We start from the raw sequence: 21,282 nt of genomic DNA, 5'->3' as shown, positions 1-21,282 counted from the left end.
AGGTTGGGGATTAATGAGATAGATTCTGTGGTGGAAGAGGGGCAAAGGAGTCTAGGAAGGCTGATGGGGGGAGTGGAAGGATTTGACAAGATGTGTTATATAATGCCATTGTGATTTGTTCCATGGGATAGATATGTGCACCATTGATATGTGCACCCTCCACATCAGCCTCTGCCCATGGCTACATAGATGGGGTATCAGTCATCTCTACAGAACTGTGGATCCACTTAGCACAATCACTGGGTTTCAGGGATGCCTATGTGAAGAGGACTGGAAACATACCTTTCAATAGCCTGTCAACTAATGCAGCATAGAGTTGTATTAACATTTCTGTGGTGCTTCCTCCTTGCTGGAGAACCCCACTGAAGTCTGTGTGTTGAGGGGAGACATTGCAGGTGCTGCCACATGTGAGAATCCCTGGCATCACAACTCCAATGCAGCTGGGATACCAGGGAGCAAAGAGCTATGGACTCGGTAAGGACACACAGGGCCTCGGCTTTCATGACCCTGCTTTTTACTGGATACTTAAAGGTTGAGGAGATCAGTTCAGAGAATAAATAGGGCTTAGAGGCTGGACTCTCAGTTTCTCTCACAACTGTGGACCTCAAAGATCTTTTTCCTCCTGGCTTCCTCCAAAGAGTTTTCCTGCAGGAGAGCATTATTTAAGCCCATATTATTCTCTTCTTAATGATCCAGTTTAGACCATTGCTATGCATCATGCATCTTCCTTGATCTCTCCACAATGCTTCCTTGATCTTTTTCATTAAAGGTTATAGGTCGTTCAGACCCCTCACTGTGTCTTTGAAAAGGAAAAATATTTTTTCCAATGGGCAGTATGTTTCCCATATCTTAATTAAATTTGTGAACATGTTGCCTAGTTTTCATTTAATTGAATTAGATACTTCTGGAGTTTCTCATAATTCTGTGATGGTTTTTCTATCTGAATAATTGTGTGTTATTGGCAGATTTAGCATCTTTTATGCACATCTTCTATATCATTACTAAATATCTTGAACCATATTACTACATGACTTAATCTCTTGGGCACCCCACTAATTTTTTTCTCCACACTGTCACTTATAATTTCTTGTTTCCTTACTAGTGTTTGATCCATGGTACAACCTTACATCTTGTTTCTCATCCAATGCCTATTAAATTTATTTTAAAATCTTTTGCAAAGGACCATGCCAAAAGATCTGTGGAGGTCCCAATAAATTATATATATTTGTTCCCTTTTGCCCATTATTTTATTAACCTTTTCCCACAATTGTGGCATGTTTGACAGGAATGACATATCTTTGCAGAAATCATGCTAATTTATTCCTACCAGTTGAGTTTCATGCAAGTGGTATTTTCATCTGCTTGTAATATTGCTTTTAACCACTTTCCCCTATACTGAACTTAATTACAATTTCAACCACTGCTACTCTTTAAAAGATAAATCCCATGTTGACCACTTACCAAGTCTCAGAGAAAGGTGACGTTTGAAGGATATATTCTATGTTTGGAATTCAGTAGTTTCATATTTTACTTATTTTGGAATTTTGATAAATTTCATCTGGCTTTCAGGGTTTACTGTTATGAAGTTTCTGAATTTGCACGTACCTCTCTTCCAGAGAGACCTCTCTCACTTAATATCTCTGGTTAGTCTCTTTATTTCTATAGCCACCAAATGTGTGCAGCTCCATATGTGATATTTTATGCACATTATTTAATATGATAATTTCATGTTTGCAAATAATTTGCATATAACCATAAACTTAATCTTAAAAATTAACGGTTGGTGAAAGGGATAGGATTGGCAGCCCTAGTAAATTAAGTCTTCCAGGGCAGTAGTGAGCAAATTTCCCGCTTACAGCTGTCCTGCCAACTTGCTTCAACTCTGAATGGGGATTTTGGGCTAGGAGAAACAGTCTTAATGACCCATGCAGTTCTTGGCCTCTCTGCTGAGTCTGCCAATTAGCACAAAGCATGGTGGGGAGAAGGGAGCTGCAAATAGGACTCAACAAAATATTTAGCTGTTACATGACATGTGACATCTCTGAATTTCCTATTTACACCTTGTCTACCTTAGTTTATTTTCTGTTCTGGGCCTGATCCTATTCTCATTAAGTTAAATGGATTCACTGAGGTATCCATTAAATATACCTTTTGTGGTCTGTCATCCTAATTATAAAAAAACACCAGAAAATTTTGCACCATTTCACAGGGTTGGTATTCTTCAGTCTAGACAACACAAGGAGAGCAATAGCAGGTGTGGGGGTTGCATATCGTGATGTTTTGGCAAAGCTCTGTGGCAGATACTATCAGTCTGTTGCTTATACTTGGCTAGAGGTAAAGTCTTCAATTTCACTATTATTAAATTAAATCAAATCAAATCAGTTATAGACAGGAAGAAATGATAATTTCCCTAAACATAGTGGATTTTGTCTTTCATATAAACTAAAGGATTTACCCAGAGCCCATTGAAATCAACTGGAGACACCCATTGACTTTGGTGGAAAATTACATTAGCTGACAGTGTATCCTTCAGTCTCTTAGAGTTAATATAATTACACTTAACTGTAAGTAACACAATTAAAATAAATATCACAAGAATTGAAAAGTTAAATGGAGCAGGCAAGGGATACATGATATATATTTAGATGAAATCTGAACATGAACATAGAATCAGTGAGCTACAGCAATACCATTTCAGATAGCAGAAGTTGTAGAGGAGAAGATTTTTATACCACCAGTAACCAGACTGTGTACACAGTTTGCTTTTATGAAGCAGTACATGCAAACAAAGTGAGGACTTCCCCAATACTCCTTTCCAATTAAAACGAATCTTTTGATTGTGGTACTGGTAGACCATGGGATATTAGCCCTTAAAACTAAGACACAATTATGTTTGGAAATTTTATTTTACATAATCTTTAAAGATTTCATAGAATCATAGAATATTAGGGTTGGAAGAGACCTCAGGAGGTCATCTAGTCCAACCCCCTGCTCAAAGCAGACCAATACCAATTAAATCATCCAAGCCAGGGCTTTGTCAAACCTTAAAAACCTCTAAGGATGGAGATTCCACTACCTCCCTAAGTAACCCATTCCAGTGCTTCACCACCCTCCTAGTGAAATAGTGTTTCCTAATATCCAACCTAGACCTCCCTCACTGCAACTTGAGACCATTGCTTCTTGTTCTGTCATCCGTCACTACTGAGAACAGCCTAGCTCCATCCTCTTTGGAACCCCCCTTCAGGTAGTTGAAGGCTGCTATCAAATTCTCCCTCACTCTTCTCTTCTGCAGACTAAATAACCCCAGTTCCGTCTGCGTCTCCTCATAAATCATGTGCCCCTTAACCAATGTTATATATTGTTATAGCAGATTATTGTGACAATTCATGAACCTTTACCCACTTTTCACCAGTCAGGCTAACAATTTTAAGTAGGCCTGCTATGCCTCAATTATTAAAACAGCTATTGTCTCTGAAACTGACTGTTACTTACACATATATTCAGGGCTTTGAATACAATAGTGATAGGGTGTGACTCTGTATAATGATTTGTGAAAAGCCCTAATAGGATAGACTCTGGTCTATACTTCTCAAAGAGATGGGCTGAAGTGCAGGAAAGGGAAGTGAAATTGTGTTGTACATAACTTACCTCCTGCATCAATTTCAATACTACATGTAAATTCTTTTAGTATTATTGGGATTTATCTATGTAAATATCTTTAGCAGCAATGGGAGATTAAACTATGCAGTTTAAAGGAATTTTGGTAGATACCGATCCCAAACCCACTGAAATCAATAAGTATCTTTCTGTTGACTACAATAAACTTGGGTCCCATTCTGTTCCCATTTTTCTCCTTATCTCCTGTTTAAGCAGAAGTGCCCTGAGATTGTCTCTATGTGAGGCTGTTATGAAGAAAATTATCACTCTCTATGGTTCAATCTTAAAGAAAATATTCATACAATCTTAAGAAGTCTTGAAAAAATTCTGTTACAAATGTTTGAATGTCTTAGTGGAAAATGTTATTATTTGCTCATTAGTTTCTTCATAAACAGAAAACAAATATTTGGTGCACTCACACTGTAAGAACTGAATAGCATTATCATTCCATGTTAAGTGATGAATAGTTGTAGTCTTCAGATTATGTGGCTTTTCAAGGACATGATATTTACTTTTCCTCAGACAATTTAATCAAAAGAGAACATAATTCTGCTTTGGCAGGAGATGGCAAATAAGTTCTCTTTCTAACGGAGAATAGATTCTTTCCTTGATATATACAAAAGGAAAAAATTATTTTTTTTCCTTCATTTGTTTTGGTGTCAAATATACTCATCAATATTATATTACTGCTACTCACCAAAACTGAATCTATGTTATTTTCAGTCTTATTAAAAGTTATGCAAGATAACTTTGTGTACATACAAAGGATTGCACAATTGTATGGTATTTGCAGAGGTATTGTTTGCTGTATAAGCTTAGTGTCCTATGGTGGCTGTTATGATGACTACACACTGTGGACCACATTTTCAGTTAGTGACATGCAATGTGGTTCCACAAAACTTACATCCACAATTTTAAGGTGTAAGTAGTTGTGCACTAAGTAGTTTCATCTGTAAGTGCTCAGATTTGCATCTGTAATTCATTTGCAGGTACAAGTTTTGTGGACTAATTACAGCAGCAAAAGAAATCAGGCCACAGTTCATCTATCATAATTCATATGTCCCCACATGTCCAAACAATGTGCAGGGATTTTAAAAAAACCCAACAGATTGTTGACAATAAAAGTACAGATGCTTATAAACAGACATGACAGCGATAATGTTTGATATGACAACTAAGACAGAAGGTGTCCCTCTGAGGATTAGCTGCTGAAAAGCAGCTCAAATTTACTAGCATAAAGTCCTTTGGCAAAAGTGCTACTGTCAGGGAAAGATCTCACATCACTTGTTATCTGGGTCACGTAATAATTATCCAAGGTAGAGAAGAGGGTTAGGATTAAAAACGCTGAAATATAAATTATAAAAGGGGGAACAATAATAAGAGGCAGGTTATTAAATAAAGAACTACTATTTCTTTGTGCTGCTATTATTGTATTGCAGTAGTGCTAAAAGGCCACACTAAGGATCAGCCCCACTGTAAGGCCCCACATGTCTAGAACCCAGGCCTTCAGAGCTACCAGGAAACTAATATCTCCAGGCTGCTAAACAGCAGCTGTTGTAACTAGTTTGTGCTCCACTTTCCATGACCCTCTATGAACATAGACCATGGAAAATTCCACCTCAAGGGTTTGACAGATAGAAGCCCTATGGCTCCTGATTGGCTCCATGCCCTATATAAACCCAAGAAGTAGATGGATAACAGTATAGCTCTTCTGTAGCTACTATGACTGTTTCTGTGCCTTGCTCTTGAATTCCTTGCTTGACCTTGGCTTGATTTTGACTCCTGACTCAGAACCTGAAACCTGACTTGGACTCTGACCCTTGGTATCGACCCTGGCCTAGATCTGATGACGAACTTCTTGGCTATTCCCGGCCTCAGGTTTGCCCCTGCTCTGACCCTTGGCTATGACTGCCCTTGTTGGGATTCTGACATCCTCATTCTGCTGGCTCTACAAAAAAATAAAGGAAGACATTGAGTTACCCAAAGTGCTCAGGGCCAGATTTCCAATTAGGCAGAGTAGACACGTGTCTAGGGGCACCGGCATTTTAGGGGTGCCTTACACCTCTAAAACTGTGTGCAACACAAAGGCCAGTTGTGGGGGTGGGGAGGGCTGAAGATGCTGTGCCTAGGAGTGTGTAAGGTGGAAATCCAGCCCTGAAAGTGCTTACTATCTAAGGGCTCAGTCCTGCACTGAGAACCTCATGGTTGGATCTGTTTCAGAGTAACAGCCGTGTTAGTCTGTATTCGCAAAAAGAAAAGGAGTACTTGTGGCACCTTAGAGACTAACCTATTTATTTGAGCATGAGCTTTCGTGAGCTACAGCTCACCCCCACTGAAGTCATAGGGCTCCATTCATGTGCAGGCGTCCACTTGCATAGTTCTCAGCACAGCATTGGAACCTAATATAATACAAGATGCAACAAGTGAAAGTAACAAAGGGGCAAGAAGATGAGGCTAATAGTAATAAGATCACATGTGTACATATGCACTTACCTAGCCTAACTTGATGGTCCTGAATTAGTTTATTTGATTAATATAAACATCCATAATCCCTGCTGGCTCTCCACCTTGGCACTGTCAACTGGTAATTATTGAGGGCATCATTGCAAAATCTGGAAGGATTGGAGAGAGGACAGTTTAGAAACCTTACAGACTAGCTCTAAGAGTTTATTTCATGCATAAAGGGCTGTGCAGAAGAAAGCAAGAATTTACTTTATATCATGACCTTTTACAGATTCTTTAGAATTCTTTGGATGCATCTGGTCCTGCATGAGTGTAATGGACATTAACACTGACCATTAAAAAGCACAGCTGTTTGTATTAGCCGAAGATTTCTGTTAATACTTTTCATGGTAAAGAATGTATTGAGAATAATAAATAGTATTAAATGATGTTCTTGGTTTTAAAACTGTAGTGATTTACCTTGTGAAAGGAATTTGGCTTGCTGGTTGCGAACATGCGTGTTGCTGAGGTGGTCAATGGAGCACGAACTGAATTTAATGAGAAATGCAATTTGTTAACAGTATAAAGATGTTAAGGATAAATGTGACCTTATTGTGACCCCTAAGTGAAGGGCCTCAAAACATCTGTGAGGGAAAACCAGGGTAACAAAACCATGGGTAATAAGCAGCAGCTGCTGCTGCTGCTGATAAAGAATAAATCTTGCCAAACTAGATTTTTTTGATACACTAACAAAATTAGTTGCAGGGAAAGCAGTGGATGAGATATACCTACATTAAGAGCACATCTTCACTGTTCTGTTTCTCTTTCTCCCTCACCCTTTGGAGACACCTTCTCAGAAACCCAGACTTTTGTCTCCAAATAGGAGTCCTTCTCCTCTCGTATAAAGTGCCTTGTTATCTCCCTTCTCTGCCTCCTTGGAGTCTTCCCCAGTTATACATTTGAGATCATGTTGAACAGCCCCCTGGGATCACTCTCTCTTCCACAGATGTCTCTCTTCTGAGGAATATATAACAGACTTTTATGAAATGACTGTTTATAGTTCCCATAACAGTCCATTGTTGCATATGCTGCATTGGACAAAGTTTGTAGTTAACGTTTTTTCTGGACTCCTTTTACAAAGTTATTTTTCAGGTATCAATGTACTGGTAATAGTTTTATCTCTTACATTGCCCTATTCCAAGGGCCATCAGTTCTTTGTTCTAGTTTAAGGTCTATGTTTTACTAATTTTTATGATTTGTAAGAGTATCATGTAGAGCAGTGGTTCCCAAACTAGCGGTGCTGCTTGTTCAGAGAGAGCCCCTGGCGGGCCGGGCTGGGCTGGTTTGTTTACCTGCTGCATCCACAGGTTTGACCGATCGCAGCTCCCAGTGGCCGCGGTTTGCCACTCCAGGCCAATGAGGGCTGTGGAAAGCGGTGGCCAGCACGTCCCTTGGCCCGCACCGCTTCCTGCAGCTCCCATTGGTCAAGAGCAGGGAACCATGGCCACTGGGAGCTGCGATCGGCCAAATCTGTGGAAACGGGCAGGTAAACAAACCAGCCCGGCCCACCAGGGGCTTTCCTTGAACAAGCGGTGCCCCTAGTTTGGGAACCACTGATGTAGATGCCCTTGGTAGCATCCTATTAGTATGAGATAAGCCCTAAAAGATTACAATGAATTTAACACAAGATACAACAAGGGTGTGTATCAAATGGAAGGGAAGGAGACTCAGGTAAGTGATTGAAAAGATTAGCTGATGGTTTTCTCAGCTCATCTGGTTTGTCAATGGATTTGCTGGCTTGCTTGCAGGTGCCAAATGTTTGATATTGTAGAGGTTCTCAACCTTTTTCTTTCTGAGGCCCCCCCACAACATGCTCTTAAAACTCCATGGCCCACCTGTGCTACAACAACTGGTTTTCTGCATAGAAAAGCCAGGGTTAGCGTAAGGGGGTAGCAAGTTGGGCAGTTGCCTGTGGCCCAATGCCACAGGGGACTCTGCAAAGCTACATTAGTCAGGCTTCAGCTTCAGCCCCAGGTGGTGGGGCTCAGGGCCCTTGGCTTCAGCCCCATGCAGTGGGGCTTTGGCTTTCTACCTCGGGCCCCAGAGAGTATAATGCTGGCCCTGCTTGGAGGCCCCCCTGAAACCTGCTCATGGCCCCTCAAGGGGCCCCCAGACTCCTGGTTGAGAACCACTGTGATATTGCACACTGTTGAACTCCTATCCCTTGGTAGCCAGCCGGGAGAGTGAAAACACAGGACTCTTTGTCAGGCATGGTAGGTTTGCAGGGGTAGAGGCTAGTGACCAATAGGACCAGCAAGCAGCCATGGCAATGGGAGACATAGCCAAAGCAGTGTGTTCTTTATCTTCAGCTCTTGAAAATTGTGGCCTGGCAGGGTTTCCTCTCCCCCCACTCTTGTGACTCCTGAGGAGTTCCTTGGCAAAAAAGAATGGGAAACTCACCAGTAACTTCAGAAGCAACAAATGGGCTCCTGTTATGCAAATAGGATTATGCGAATTGGGGTTATATTATACAAAACCTTATGCAAACAAAAAGTCACTCCATTCCAGGAACTTCTGGATCCGTAAATCCAGTAAATGGGGGGAGGGAAGCTCAGTGGTTTGAGCATTGGCCTGCTAAACCCAGGGTTGTGAGTTCAATCCTTGAGGGGGCCATTTAGGGATCTGGGGCAAAAATTGGGGATTGGTCCTGCTTTGAGCAGGGGGTTGGACTAGATGACCTCCTGAGGTCCCTTCCAACCCTGATATTCTATGATTCTATGAAATCTGTGGATTCAAAAAGACATCCAGTCAGTCAGCAGGTCTGTAAGTGTTTTCTTGATCATGAGTCAGTCAGTCCATTCATCCTACAAGAATCCAGAAACAAATTTTTTTTTAAAATGCCAGACTAGCAAATAATTGAAACTGAAATAATAGGAAAACACCAATCCCACTCTATCATTCATGCACACACAGGAGCAGTCCTTTATTCCGCAGACAGATGCTTAACTTCCCTTTTTATATTTTGGCATTGTGGCTGAACTCTGAACAACATTTGACACACAATATTTGGGTGAAAGGTTAGACTTAAAGTCTGTCTTAAAAATCCCAATTCTGGCACTCTGTTTTCACTTACAGGCCTCCCTTTGCCTCACAAAGGTGCTTAAGGACATGTATAGTACTTAGGTTAGACACATTCGTAAGAATCTAAATGAATGAAGGCCTTACAGATTGTATAGGATATTGCATGCATAAACAATATGGAGCTGCAATCAAATGTAATCATTATGAATTTGATGGAAATACAGAACTCCACTGCAGTTTAGGGCAGTATACATTGAAGTAATGTCATATAGCTAAGTAATAGCCTCTCTCTCTATAGCTCTAGAAGAAAAACCTTGAAATACTGCATTTAGCTCTGGGCACCTCACCACTGGAAAGATATTAATAAGTGGAAAGGTGCTCAGAGAAGAGAAAAAAAATCAAATCAAATCATTGCTTCAGAGACTGACTTAAAAAGAAAAGGCATGTATTGCTTGACTTTCAAACGTGTTAACGTCCAGAGCTCCCACCGAAGTCAAAAGGGGTTGCTATTGCTCAGAAACTCTGGAAACCACATTAATAAAATATCATATTACTAAGAGGAAAATACTGGGGGAGACATGATAGTATTTTACAAATCTTTGATATGAATACTGAAGCATATGAACACTGAAGATGGAGAGGGACTATTTACAAGGGGGTACAACTAACACCAAAGGGACGAAATTAAGAATGGAAAAAAATTGGAAAGAATAGCAAAGATACATCCTTAGAGTCAAATATATTTGACTGTGGCATAGTCTCCCAATAAAAGTGGTGGGGGTCCCACTTTTTGGAACACTTAAAATCAGTGTGGACAAGACACTAGCAAATGTATAAAAGGGAACAGTTGTTTATTGACAGAAGAATAGAGTAAATGACCTCAAACGTTTCTAACTTTTATGATTCTTCTAAGCTGATATTTAAAAAAAACAAACACAAGGTGGGGACAAGGGTAGTAATGTTACCTGAGCTTCTAGAGGATCCTTCAGACAAACTGTTAAATCATGTTTCTTTCTGGCATTGTGACATAGTTTGTCAAAAAGTATGATTTCTATCATTTATGGAGCACCACATAATCTGGAGAATTGCATGATTCTAGGTAAGGTGACAACTGAAAATGTTCTTTTTTCACTGAGCAATACCTGAGAACTTTCTAAACTCAGAATGAGTTTGAGAAATTCACATTCACTTAAACACTGTTTATATAGCACCACATAATCAGATAAGATATTTAATTCCAGTTTCTACTTTCTAAGTAATATAAATCACCATTTGTCTTCATCAGATAAATAAGGGAAGGGAAGTCCTGAGAATTCTTATATGATTAACATTGCTAGAGACCTAGTTCCTATTATTAAAACCCACTTATGGTCTGATCCAACTCAGAGTGAAGTCAATAGAGAGACTGCATTGACTTCCATTGTCTTTGGGTCTCTGAGCCTAAAGGCTTGAATGGTATTGGGTAAAATTGCATTTGTCCATTATTTGAGTGCAATATCTGGTAGATTAAAATAATATACAAGAGCTAAGTGTAATAGTTCATTATTTCTACTTCTCATGCCAAATGAAACTCAGAAGTCTAGAAATGAGCAAAAATATGAATAAATAGTGATGGCACCCACATTGGCAAAGGGAGAAATGTAATGAGGGCCTGCAGACACGACTGGCACCACTGCTATGCCTACAGCAGATCTCAAGTGTGGAGATGGAAGTTAAAAGAAGGCCTCGCTAAGTTTGGGACTGACTAGGGTGGGTGGAAAGCAGAGCTTGGCTTCTCCCTTGTGAGGGAAGTTTGGTTTTGGCCAAGAGTCAGGGATAGCTTGCTGCCTGGAGTAGCCTGCTGGTGGATGAGACGGTCTGGACCCATGGAGACTGACCAAAGGATTGACTTCATGAAGACAAGCCCTGAGTAGGACGGGGTCCGGCTGAGGACTTCTTGGGTGGCCCTGTTTTGAGTTCTTAGCATTCTTCTTATTTTGGTGCTTTAATACCCCAGAAGGGGTGGGTCTCAAGTGTGTCTTAGCCAGAGGGCTAAAGCCCTCTGTACTGAACCCCATGAGAGGCAATAACTAATTGTCAAAGATCCTGTCACAGGATGAGCAGTGCCCCATTTGGTTACATGGGGGCTCCACCAAGACAGACTCTGTCACAAGAAAGTTTTGAAAAGATTTATAAACTTCTTTCAATCTCAAAAATGATGGGAAATATAAACTTTAATTATATGGTAATAGTAGGTTATAGGTCAGGATATTTCTTGAACAGTGCTCAGTGATATGGCAAAGGACTCTGTACATCACCATAAAATAATTCCATTGTTCAAGTGGTATCTTGCCCGTCTTCAGCCTTATAAAACTTCATAAGGACACCTTATCTTTGCTGGAGGAAGTGACCAAATGATTGGCACCATTCCCCACATTTTGAGGGACTGCCTTAAAGTTCAAGAATAGTGGACCACAGTTATAACAGTACCCTTTGAAAACAGAAGGAGTCAAGCTGCCTCATGACAACTCATGTCTCATGGGGTAGGATCTGATGCTAAAATAGGAAAAGAACATATTAAGAATTATTTAGATTAGATGTCTTAAAGACTGCACAGCCTGATGAAATAGTTCCCAGAATACTTAAGGAACTATCTGAAGAGATCTCTGGGCCATTAGCAAGTATCTTTGAGAACTCATGGAGGGTGGGAAAGATCCTAGAGGACTAGAAAAGGATATAGGGATATAGTATCTAAGGACAACCTAGGGAATTATAGACGAAATTGAATATGATTCAACAATGTAATACTATTGCGAAAAAAGCTAAAATCATTCTGGGAAGTGTTACCAGAAGTGTTGTAAGCAAGACATGAGAAGTAATTCTTCCACTCCACTCAGCCCTGATAAGGCCTCAGCTGGATTATTGTGTCCAGTTCTGGGCATCACACTTTGGAGAAGATGTGGACAAATTGGAGAAATTCCAGAGGAGAAACAAAAGTGATGAAAACATGACCTCTGAGGAAAGATTTTAAAAAATTGAGTTGGTTGTTCTGAAGAAGAGAAGCCTGAGGGAGGATGTAAGTCTTCAAATACATAAAAATTGCTATAGAGAAGAGTGTGAAAAATTGTTCTCCTTAATCACTGAGGACAGGACAAATGGTAATGGGCTTAAATTACAGCAAGGGAGATTTAGGTTAGACATGTTGGGGGGAGGACAGAGGGGATAGTTAAGCACTGGAACTAATTACCTAGGGAGGCTGTAGAATCTCTGTCATTTGAAGGTTTTTAAAAACAGGTTGACAAACAGTGTCGGGGTGGGCTAGATAATACTTAGTCCTGCCTCAGTGCAGGGCACTGGACTAGATGGCCTATCGAGTTCCTTCCAGTCCTACATTTCTGTGATCCCTTGAAGACTTTACTGGGGTTATCACTTGGGGATATACTCACTATGAAGCTGACCAAACAACATGTTTACTGGTGGCAGCTAGATATGCAGTTTGAACACTTCTGGAAAAGACAAGAGCCCCGTGATTGTACTGGGTGGTATAGAAAATCTGTGACATATTCTCAATGGAAAAAATTGATAGATGACTTCAAAGAGAGAGTTGGTACCTTTTAATCAAGTGTGGCTGCCCCTTCCAGAATTTGATGAAAAGATCATTCAAATGTAACCAGAGAATAAAAGGTTTCTCTGTATAAGAAAATCAGAAGTTCTCACTACATACTGAAGATTACAGATGTATTTTTAAGCATGTTGAATGTGTTGCATTTATTAGATCTTTCTTTGAGATCACATTGAACAGTCAAAATGAAAATGTTTCTTTATGTTGTATCTTTTTGTGCATGGATTTTCTTCAAGCATAAAATAAAATGGTCTTTTGAAAATGATTGTGTTTCAATCTTAGTTGAAGGATTGAGTAAAAGCTGGGGACAGTCTTTATTCTGGCCAAACTGTTTGCTTTTCTTATGTGGAGCTAATGTGGAAGAAATAATAATCTATCTTTAAAAAAAGAAAAGGAGTACTTGTGGCACCTTAGAGACTAACCAATTTATTTGAGCATAAGCTTTCATGAGCTACAGCTCACTTCATCGGATGCATACTGTGGAAAATACAAAAGATGTTTTTATACACACAAACCATGAAAAAATGGGTGATTATCACTACAAAAGGTTTTCTCTCTCTCCACCCCACTCTCCTGCTGGTAATAGCTTATGTAAAGTGATCACTCTCCTTACAATGTGTATGATAATCAAGGTGGGCCATTTCCAGCACAAATCCAGGGTTTAACAAGAACGTCTGAGGAAGGGGGGAGGGGTAGGAAAAAACAAGGGGAAATAGGTTACCTTGCATAATGACTTAGCCACTCCCAGTCCCACTGAGAGTTACCAAAAGAAACTACAGCATTTGCTCAAGAAACTCCCTGAAAAAGCACAAGATCAAATCCGCAGACACACCCCTGGAACCCTGACCTGGGATATTCTATCTACTACCCAAGATCCATAAACCTGGAAATCCTGGGTGCCCCATCATCTCAGGCATTGGCACCCTGACAGCAGGATTGTCTGGCTATGTAGACTCCCTCCTCAGGCCCTATGATACCAGCACTCCCAGCTACCTTCGAGACACCACTGACTTCCTGAGGAAACTACAATCCATCGGTGATCTTCCTGATAACACCATCCTGGCCACTATGGATGTAGAAGCCCTCTACACCAACATTCCACACAAAGATGGACTACAAGCCGTCAAGAACACTATCCCCGATAATGTCACAGCTAACCTGGTGGCTGAACTTTGTGACTTTGTCCTCACCCATAACTATTTCACATTTGGGGACAACGTATACCTTCAAATCAGCAGCACTGCTATGGGTACCCGCATGGCCCCACAGTATGCCAACATTTTTATGGCTGACTTAGAACAATGCTTCCTCAGCTCTCATCCCCTAATGCCCGTACTCTACTTGCGCTATATTGATGACATCTTCATCATCTGGACCCATGGAAAAGAAGCCCTTGAGGAATTCCACCATGATTTCAACAATTTCCATCCCACCATCAACCTCAGCCTGGTCCAGTCCACACAAGAGATCCACTTCCTGGACACTACAGTGCTAGTGAACGATGGTCACATAAACACCACTCTCTACCGGAAACCTACTGACCGCTATTCCTACCTACATGCCTCCAGCTTTCTCCCTGACCACACCACACGATCCATTGTCTACAGCCAAGGTCTGCGATACAACCGCATTTGCTCCAACCCCTCAGACAGAGACAAACACCTACAAGATCCCTATCAAGCATTCTTACAACTACAATACCCACCTGCAGAAGTGAAGAAACAGATTGATAGAGCCAGAAGAGTTCCCAGAAGTCACCTACTACAGGACAGGCCTAACAAATTAAATAACAGAACGCCACTAGCCTTCACCTTCAGCCCCCAACTAAAACCCCTCCAACGCATTATCAAGGATCTACAACCTATCCTGAAGGATGACCCAACACTCTCACAAATCTTGGGAGACAGGCCAGTCCTTGCCTACAGACAGCCCCGCAACCTGAAGCGAATACTCACCAGCAACCACATACCACACAACAGAACCACTAACCCAGGAACCTATCCTTGCAACAAAGCCCGTTGCCAACTGTGCCCACATATCTATTCAGGGGACACCATCACAGGGCCTAATAACATCAGGCACGCTATCAGAGGCTCGTTCACCTGCACATCTTCCAATATGATATATGCCATCATGTGCCAGCAATGCCCCTCTGCCATGTACATTGGTCAAACTGGACAGTCTATACGTAAAAGAATAAATGGACACAAATCAGATGTCAAGAATTATAACATTCATAAACCAGTCGGAGAACACTTCAATCTCTCTGGCCACGCGATTACAGACATGAAAGTTGCGATATTACAACAAAAAAACTTCAAAACCAGACTCCAGCGAGAGACTGCTGAATTGGAATTCATTTGCAAATTGGATACAATTAACTTAGGTTACCTTACATAATGACTTAGTCACTCCCAGTCTCTATTCAAGCCTATTTCCCCTTGTTTTTTCCTAATCCCCCCCCCCCTTCCTCAGACATTCTTGTTAAACCCTGGATTTGTGCTGGAAATGGCCCACCTTGATTATCATACACAGTGTAAGGAGAGTGATCACTTTACATAAGCTATTACCAGCAGGAGAGTGGGGTGGGGGGAGAGAAAACCTTTTGTAGTGATAATCACCCATTTTTTCATGGTTTGTGTGTATAAAAACATCTTTTGTATTTTCCACAGTATGCATCCGATGAAGTGAGCTGTAGCTCACAAAAGCTTATGCTCAAATAAATTGGTTAGTCTCTAAGGTGCCACAAGTATTCCTCTTCTTTTTGCGAATACAGACTAACACGGCTCTTACTCTGAAACCACTCTATCTTTAAAGTACTAAGAACATATCCAATTCCTTAAACTAATTGCTTTTAATTTTTAAAAGGGGATAATAAAAATATTCAGGATGTGTGAATGCCTGTGTATATTTCCCATACACCTTACCTTGGGCTTGCTGAACTTTATGGGCAAGAGAGGGACTATATCTCATTCAAAAACATCTCCTTCTTTAGTTGTACTCTGAAGAAATCGCAAATCGCAGCAAATTGCAGCATGAGCTAATGTCAACTCCCTTTTGTAATGCGATTTTGGAAGTGCTGTGGAGTCTGTTCTTTCAGGGATGATGAAAAATAAGACCTATGAGTCATAAGTTCTGCTGTACGTCAGGTATGGGGAAAAAAAGGGCTGCTAGCAGCCTGGATAACATCTAACTGCTCAACTTACATGTTTGACTCCCGCCCCATGTTGCCCTATTTTTAAAACAATCCTTTTCTCCCCCTTGATGAGGCAAGTGACAAAATTTCATACAAACTCTCAATCCTTTTTAGACTTTGTTCTCTTGTTTGATGCTCTCATATCATATCACACAATACTACCCAGCTGTCTGCAGTCATGAGGCAGTAAAAAACATTTTCAGAACTAATTCATTTGCATACATGCAGCAACTTTTGACTTCCCTTTACTGTACAGCTTCCGTCAGCGTGGTGCCAGCACTCTCAACTGTGTCCTCCCAGGCAGACTTTCCAAATATTGTTCTGCTGCTATGTCTATTAATCTCTACTGGTCCTGGACTTGCATCACCAGTCTGTCAAGTACTAGTGAAGATGTATGGCTTGCTCCCTGGAGGAACAGGATTCCCTAGGCTGGTTCCTTTCCCTTCAACTCTCCCCCCCGCCCAATCTATCCAAAAAGAGCAGTCTTCACAGCTCCATATTCTGCAATAGTACTCTTATCTAGGGGTCTATGACGGGGTGTATGAACCCCACGGTGGTGAAGTGAGAGTTAAGAAGTTGCTCTGGACCCAGGAAGCCTCACCTCACTGGGTACACGCGCTGGAGGCAGAGTCCAAAAGGGAGCAGCTCAGTTCAGTCTGGGCAGATAGAGGAGGAGAGCAGTTGGGTGTTGCAGCCTCCTGCAGAGGAGCTGCTGAGGCTCCAGCAGGCCAGCACCAGGCCCTTACGGTCAAGCTGCTGCAGACCCTTCAGCCGTGGGGCCCGAGAATGACAAGTTGTCAAGGTTCCTCCCCCACTCTGAACTCTAGGGTACAGATGTGGGGACCTGCATGAAAAACTCCTAAGTTTATCTTTACCAGCTTAGGTTAAAACATCCCCAAGGTACAAATTAATTTTATCCTTTGTCCTTGGAATAACCACTGCCACCACCAAACTCTAACTGGGTTTACTGGAAAACGTAGTTTGGACATGTCTTTCCCCCAAAAATCCTCCCCCCCCTTGCACCCCACTTCCTGGGAAAGGTTTGGTAAAAATCCTCACCAATTTGCATAGGTTACCACAGACCCAAACCCTTGGATCTGAGAACAATGAAAAAGCATTCAGTTTTCTTACAAGAAGACTTTTAATAGCAGTAAAATCAGGATGGTCGATACCTTACAGAGTAATTAGATTCAAAACATAGAGAATCCCTCTAGGCAAAACCTTAAGTTACAAAAAAGACACACAGACAGAAATAATCATTCTATTCAGCACAATTCTTTTCTCAGCCATTTAAAGAACTCATAATCTAACGCATACCTAGCTAGATTACTTACTAAAAGTTCTAAGACTCTATTCCTGTTCTATCCCCGGCAAAATAGCATACCAACAGACACAGACCCTTTGTTTCTCTCCCTCCTCCCAGCTTTTGAAAGTATCTTGTCTCCTCATTGGTCATTTTGGTCAGGTGCCAGCGAGGTTACCTTTAGCTTCTTAACCCTTTACAGGTGAGAGGATTTTTCCTCTGGCCAGGAGGGATTTTAAAGGGGTTTACCCTTCCCTTTACATTTATGACACAAGTCACCACAGATAGAGGGAGACCCTCTACAAAGTAACCAGAGAGAACTCCAAGAGGGACCCTAAGACAGACTAGTGGCACCAACAGAGGAACCAAAGCTGGGGTAGGAAGTGGCCCAGGGAACAGATGTAGGGGCACCTGCCCCCTCACCCACATATTTTGAATTGTTTTTGAGCCCTTGGCTGAAACCTGGTGGAGTATGTCTGGGTTCCCCTACCCCAGCCACTTACTCTCTTGCTACTGGGCTAGATGACTATGGACTCTCACCATTGGGCAACACAGCCATTGAATCCAATGGAAGATAGGTGCCTAGCAGGAGTTTCAAAGGCACCTAGTGTCTATCTGTATCTTCAGTTGCCTAAATACCCTTAAAAATCTAGCCCTAAATCGTGCCTATCTTTCACAGGCACAATCATGTCTATAGGAGTCTACTTTGGGTTTACACCTCCTTCTACTCTCCTGTTTTAGTATGATTACCCCAATGGAAGCTTTGATTTGGTCCAAAAAATCAGATTTTTTAAAAGATACATCCTTTTCCAAAACAGGTTTACTGAATCCCTGACTAAAACTTCTATAAAATAAAAAGCTCACAATGAGTTACAAAGTACTAACACTTCTTACCAGTTAAAATTTTCAGTATTTGTTCCTTGACGTTACCATCCAGTGACCTCTGTTAAATTAAACTGCTAACACGGCTCTAGGGTGCTATGGCAACGGGTCGATTTGATTTGCATGCTATCTGGGTAACTATCTGCTGAAATGCTGCATAGATGTAACCCAATTATTGGTCGCCACCATCTTTTTTTTTTTTTTTTTTTAAACTGTGTGTAGCTACTGTATTATACCAGCAGATTTCTAATAGCTTCTAACAGGGTTTATTCTCCTTAGCCCTGATATTCATTTCATGTGCTATGGGAAGAAGGGAGAGAAACTCCTGGGATAGCAAACCGAAATAAGCAAACACCCTGATGATTTTAGATGTTAAATACAAACATTAATTATACAGAAGATTTCTCAATCCAAGTACTACACTGTGCCCCGGTATTGCACAAACATTTTTCCATAGTACAGCACTTTGAATGTGTACTGTAAAGTGATATGTATATGCTAAATCATGGTGATTTCCCTTTTTATTAAGGATCATTGAAAACATTTTAATCTGACTAGCATACTTTGAAGAATAATAGCAGTGCAGTAAAAGTGCTCTTGTGGCGCACAAGCATTACAGAGCTGGAGATGCTGGCACTATAGAAAAACTATCTAGAGAAAAGGTCTGCCTGCCACAAAAGAGTTAACCCCCCCCCCCAAACCTCCTGCTCTGTGGCTGTCAATGCTGGCACTGATTAGCCAGGAGGTCTCCCTCCAGGTCTGTCCCACCCTTTCTACCCCCCCTTTTTGCTGTTGTTGTAACACTCAGAGCAGACAGGATTGGACCACAGGCTCAGCCTAAAGACCAAGGATCAAGCCCCAAATCTGTGTGCATCTTAACATGTTATATAAACCAAACAACATAATGGATGAGAAACTCACCTGGCATAAATCAATGCAGCTCCATTGAAATCACTGTGATTTACACTGGCCGAGGATCTGCAAAAATAATTTTGCATCATTTAACATACATTGCAATAAACTGCATTTTTATCTTCCTTGCTTCTATTGTCTTCTATTTTATTTTCTTTCCAACTACAGTGTATTTTGTTGTAGCAGTTCTCACATCTCTTGCAGTGCCTCTTTTCACAACCCTCTGCTATGGTTAGGAGCATCTGTGTTATAACGTGTGTTTTAATTGGCCTTTGGGAGATTAAAAAAAAAGGCCCAATAGCTGTTAGCCTAGGTATTTTAGCCTTACATCCTTTCTTACTCAAGACAGTTTTTTTGTATATATTTGAACATATAGACTACATGCAGTTTATGCATGGAGCGTTCAGGACACTAAAACTTCCATTGATGATGATGATATAATCAGAGTGATACCACTAGATGTGAAATAATGAATATTCTGAACTACTTGTGGGCACCAAAATAATTGCTGCTTTGTCAATATGTACAATGAGTGGTCCACAAAAATACGTGTCGGATGTGCTGTGTTCCTCTGCCTAATTAAAGAGACACAGTGAAGAGCTGTCAGCAGCAAGAAATGACCACACTTGAGAACTATGCCTTTTTATACCAGATGGTAGCTGTTATAGATGAAGAATCAGAAATGAAGCTGATCAACCTGGTGTTTAACTAGAGTCTGCAGCTGTGGACACTGAACATGTCTCATTTCCTTTAAGTCTACCACTTAAGATATTCTATAGTCTATAGATGCACACACTAATACACTATTTTAACTGTTTTACTAAAGAAAAACTACACAAATTGTTAGAATAAAGACCTCTAACATAGCCTTCTAATTATATATGTATGTATTCATTAGTAGTGGCTAAGTTGTCAGAGCTATATTTAGGTAGGTGATATTTACTTAAGATCTCTTTGGGGTCTAGGTCTTCACAGAACCAGTTTCTCCTTCAAGGAAAGGTCTTTCTTTCTCTCTTTCTTGCAATATTGGTTTGGTTTCTTGAGATTATGTGACTCTGATGATATTTCCTGATTTGTATTCCAAAGATCAACACAGACTTCATAAAATTAATACTGTTCTGCGATCCTCAGAATACAGACTAGCTTTAGCTGGTGGACAATATTTTACAAAGACTAGCTCTTTCCCTGGTGAGGAAGCTAAATATAAAACCATCTCGGATGAGAATGGTTATCAATATTGAATGGTTGATTTTTATTGATTAAAGGATCATAACCCTTCCTCTCATGGTGAGATGAGGCAGAACTAATTTGACTAAACTATCTTTTTAGAATTTATGGAACCCTTTATCCACTCAGAAGGTCTCTTCAATTACAGCCACATCCACCATCTGCTTTTTAAAATAGCTTAATTTATTCTCCTATATAAGTGTGGTGCATGAGGAAGAAATCTTACTTTGAACACAAATCTCATGCAGCTATTCTGCTATTAATAGTGGAATGGGTAATTCCTGGTAAACTGTACTTGATCCCGGAGCTCATTTGCCATACACAAAAAGAGGTCCCCATAATACCAGAACACCAATACATTTTCTTCAAAAACATTATTCCAGAAACAAACACAATAACCCTAATCTGATAGTTAATTGCTGTGTTCAGACCAGTTGCCAGATTACCATAAGTACTTTGGGTTTAGTACCAGAACAGCTGAGAAACAGAGTTAGAATAGTGGGACTCAGGATTGCCTCCTTTTTCATGTGGTAAAAGCTGTCACAAGAAACATTGATTATTTTTACTTAAGTGTTCAGAAAAAGGAACTGGGGGTCTACAGTTCTATAGGTTGAAGTTTTCTGTCATGCACAGGCAGAATAATGATAGCTCTGATGCTAGTATACGCACAATAGCTACAGGGCCACTGCACAACCTGGACTGTTAGAGCTGGATCCTTAAATGCATAGGTGCTAGGGCCGCCAGTGTGCACAACTGTCCAAAGTTTGACATGCAATTCTGTGTCTAAGTTCATGCTTTGGCAAATGTTTATATTCCTTGCTTTGAAGACAGGTCTATGTCTGATTGATTGAAATCACTGGAAACAGGGCTGAGTTGTACCTAAAAGGCTGCAAAATAAGCAGTGTCATAAGCTCAACAACATTTCTGCTACATGTGTTACTGATTCAAAGTGACTCAGATTTCTAAATATAAAATCACATC

General features: G+C 40.7%; 1 long non-coding RNA gene across 3 annotated transcripts in view; it reads right to left on the bottom strand.

Annotated features, from left to right (window-relative positions):
• LOC140910493 (uncharacterized) overlaps nucleotides 1-21,282 on the bottom strand; it is a 66,434-nt gene that overhangs the window by 24,538 nt on the left and 20,614 nt on the right. For 2 of the 3 annotated variants that reach the window (XR_012158607.2, XR_012158606.1), the window contains exons 3-6: nucleotides 19,084-19,140; nucleotides 6,580-6,647; nucleotides 6,151-6,269; nucleotides 5,945-6,056 (exon numbers count right to left, since the gene is read on the bottom strand). This is a non-coding gene — a long non-coding RNA (uncharacterized LOC140910493). Of the gene's footprint in view, nucleotides 1-5,944; nucleotides 6,057-6,150; nucleotides 6,270-6,579; nucleotides 6,648-6,891; nucleotides 7,117-19,083; nucleotides 19,141-21,282 lie in introns of all 3 variants that reach the window. The other variant, XR_012158608.2, reaches the window with a different exon arrangement.

This window comes from Lepidochelys kempii, chromosome 4, assembly GCF_965140285.1.
Source record: "Lepidochelys kempii isolate rLepKem1 chromosome 4, rLepKem1.hap1, whole genome shotgun sequence".
In the NCBI taxonomy this organism is placed as follows: Eukaryota; Metazoa; Chordata; order Testudines; family Cheloniidae; genus Lepidochelys; species Lepidochelys kempii.
The sequence above is the reverse complement of the archived record's forward strand: the minus strand, read 5'-3'. Positions and strand labels throughout refer to the sequence as shown.